General features: G+C 46.2%; 1 pseudogene; it reads left to right on the forward strand.

Moving 5' to 3' along the window:
* Positions 1–2,545: 2,545 nt before the first annotated feature.
* Positions 2,546–2,629, forward strand: LOC125090109 (uncharacterized; annotated as a pseudogene).
* The last annotated feature ends 775 nt before the right edge of the window (positions 2,630–3,404 follow it).

The following is a 3,404-nucleotide window of genomic DNA, read 5'->3' on the forward strand; positions in this document are numbered from 1 at the left end:
AAAGTTTTCCTAAATACCCTGACCTTGGTAAACATTATGTGTGTTCTTTCATTAGATCCTAAAACAACCCCAAGCAACCCTATGAGGTAGGTGTGATGGTAATCTCTTATAGATACAGAAACTGAGACCCAGAGAGGAATCTCTGTATTTCAGACATAGAAACCAGGACCCAGAGAAGTAGACTAGCTTATCTAAATCTAATAAGTGACTTGGACCCAAGCCAACTGACTCCAAAACCAGTGCTCTCCAGCACTATGCCAATATTCTTTGTTCTCATCTCTCTGAGGACTCTCCATTCTCCAAAGACTGAAGAAAATTCCATCCCCTTTCAGATGTCTGCAACCCTCTCTGACCTTCCCTAACCTTACTTCCTCTTACCACTCTGAAATACCCATTTGCTCATGTAGCAAATATTAAACACCTATATAGGCCAGGCCTGTTCTAGGAGACTCAGCAGCAAACAAAGCAGATTAAAAAACCCCTACCTTCATGGACTCTACATTCTAGTGGAGGGAGGGAGGACAGATACTACAGAATATAGAGGTCACCTCGCTGGCTCAGTTGGTAGAGCAGGCAACTCTTGATCTTGGGGTCATGTGTTCGAGCCCCACATTGGGCACAGACCTTACTTTAAAAAAAGAACATAAATTGGGCGCCTGGGTGGCTCAGTGGGTTAAGCCGCTGCCTTCGGCTCAGGTCATGATCCCAGGTCCTGGGTTCAAGCCCCACATCGGGCTTTCTGCTCAGCAGGGAGCCTGCTTCCTCCTCTCTCTCTGCCTGCCTCTCTGCCTACTTGTGATTTCTCTCTGTCAAATAAATAAATAAAATCTTTAAAAAAAAAAAAGAACATAAATACATGAAACTATATGTATAGTAAGTGACAGTAAGTGCTAAAAAGAGAAATGAGACAGAGAAAGGAGATTGAGAATACCTGAGAAAGTATACAATTTTAGGCAGGGTGGTAAGGGCAGGCCTTACTGAGAAAGTAGTACCAGATTTAAGATCTATGGTCATGACAGTAAGCCGTGTGGGGGGAAGGGCATTTGAAATGGAAGGGCAGCTGTGAAGGCACAGAGGCGGGAATGTGCCTGGTATGTTCAAGGAATGGCAAGGAGCCGGTGCAGCTGGAGTAGAACAAATGAGGGAAGACTAGTTGCACATGAGGTGAGAGAGTGAAGGAGAAGAGGCTGGACTCCAGAGCCTTGCAGGTCATGGTCAAGGTGTTGGTGCTCATTTAGGGTGAAAGGGGAAGCCACTAGAGGGTTTTGAGAAGACTTGCATTTTAATGGTGTCCCTCTGGTGTTTGTGTTGAGAGCAGGCTGAAGGGGGACAAGGTTGGGATGCTATTAATAATCCAAGTGAGAAATGATGGAGACTTGGACAGAGGGCAGTGGTATCAGCAGGCAGATTCTGGATGTATTTTGAAGTTACATCAGTAGGACTTCCTGACACATTGAAGATGGGAAGTGAGAGAAAGAGAGAAGTCAGGAGTGACACCCAAGTTTTTGGCCTGAGCCTCTGTAAGATGGAAGATTTATTAAGATAAGGGTGGAGGGACAGGTGTGAAGGAGGGACATCAGGAGCTCAGTACTGGATATGATAAGTTTGAGATGCCTGATTCAAGATCTACATGAGTAGGTGGTTCAATAAACATTTGTGGAGTCTAGGAGAGAAATCTCACTGGAAACACAAATATGGAAGTCACTGGGGTGTGGATGATATTTTTTAAGTCACAATATTGAGTGAAATCACCCAGAGAGTCAAAGTTGCTAAGACGGTGAGGTCTAGGGACCGTGCCCTGGGGCACTCTAACATTTAGAGGTCAAAAACATGGCGGGGTGGGGGGGGCGCCTGGGTGGCACAGCTGGTTGAACATCCAAATCTAGATTTTAGCTCAGGTCATGATCTCAGGGTCCTGGGATGGAGCCCCTGCTTGGGCTCCCTGCTCAGCAGGGAGTCTGCTTCTCTCCCTCTGCCCCTTCCCCTGCTTGCTCTGGCTCACTCTCTCTCTTTCTCTCTCTCACAAAAATAAATAAATATTTCTTGAAAAAAAAAGATGAGGAGGAACCAACTGGAGACTAAGAAGGAACAGATAGGGAGGTAAGAAGAACCCCAGAAGTGGTTCAAGGAAAAGAGAGAGATCAATTGTGTCAGATGCTTCTGATTGGCCAAAGTAACAAGAGGACTGCAAACTGACCCATCAGATAAAAAGAGGAAATGCTTAATTAAATAGTTCTCTTGTTTTGTTTAGATGTGTATTCATCTAGCCTTCTCAACTGATGGCAAGGTTGAGAAGAACAGGGATTGTTTCCCATTATTATTCTGTACCCCACCCCTGTCCCCCACCACACCTCTCCTTCCCCTCCTGCAGTTGACCACCCCCACCCCTAAACCTGACTTTGCTGGAGTCTGGGGGTTGACTTACCAGCCAAGGGAACCTTGGTCCTGAGCTTAAGTACCAGAACGATCTCTAAGGCAAGTTACTGCTTCCCAGATTTGGCGAAGGGAGTAAGTTGCCACTACCATTTTAAAGAGAAGAGGATGGAGCTTTGCGCAGTGGCAGTATCGTAGCCAATGAGGTTTATCCAAGGCGCGATTATTGCTAATTAAAGAGAAGAGGATGAAGAAAAAAAGGAGGGGGGGGTGGTGGTAAGCGGGGGGTTGGCGGCACCTGGGTGGCTCAGTTGGTTCAGGTCATGATCCCAGAATCCTCAGAATGAGCCCCACATGGGGCTCCCTCCTCAGCAGGGAGTCTGTCTGTCCCTCTCCTTCTGCCTCTTACCCTGCTCATGTTCTCTCTTGATTTCTATCTCAAATAAATAAAATCTTTGTTAAAAAATAAAAATAAAGAGAAGAGGATGGAAGGGATAAACTGAGGGTAGTAGAAGGCAAAGATGCAGACGCCAATGTAGAAGGAAAACAAATTTTGCTTTTAAAAAAATGCCTCCAGCAATTGCTGTCAGGAAGCAAAGGAATTTATCTTGAGGCTGCATGCTGCTTGATTTAGATCAAGTCAGTCATTACTGAGCCTTTTCCAGTTGGCTCCATCCTGGAGCCTAGACGAGGGAAGGGGTTGAGAACAAAATTCCTCTGCACTGAGTTTTTCCCTGGCAGGTGAGGAAGACAGGCATGTCAGAGCCTGGGAAACAGGAGACAAGAGGTGGGAGAAAGATGACTAGCACAGAATTCCCAGAGGCGGGGCTAGACTAAGGAACCCGTTTTTAAGAGTGGTGAGGTCTAATGCCAATGTCTCTGAACTTTTTAAGTAATAGATCTAGAGGGAAATGTGCACCCCTGAATGAATTTTCACACACCCATGTAACCTGCACTCTAGTCAGGCACCTGGGGAGCCCCCAGTCACGCTCTCTTCCGGTCGTGACTCCACCCAAGGACAATCACTGTCC

The sequence above is a fragment of the Lutra lutra genome, chromosome 17 (assembly GCF_902655055.1).
Source record: "Lutra lutra chromosome 17, mLutLut1.2, whole genome shotgun sequence".
Lineage (NCBI taxonomy): Eukaryota > Metazoa > Chordata > Mammalia > Carnivora > Mustelidae > Lutra > Lutra lutra.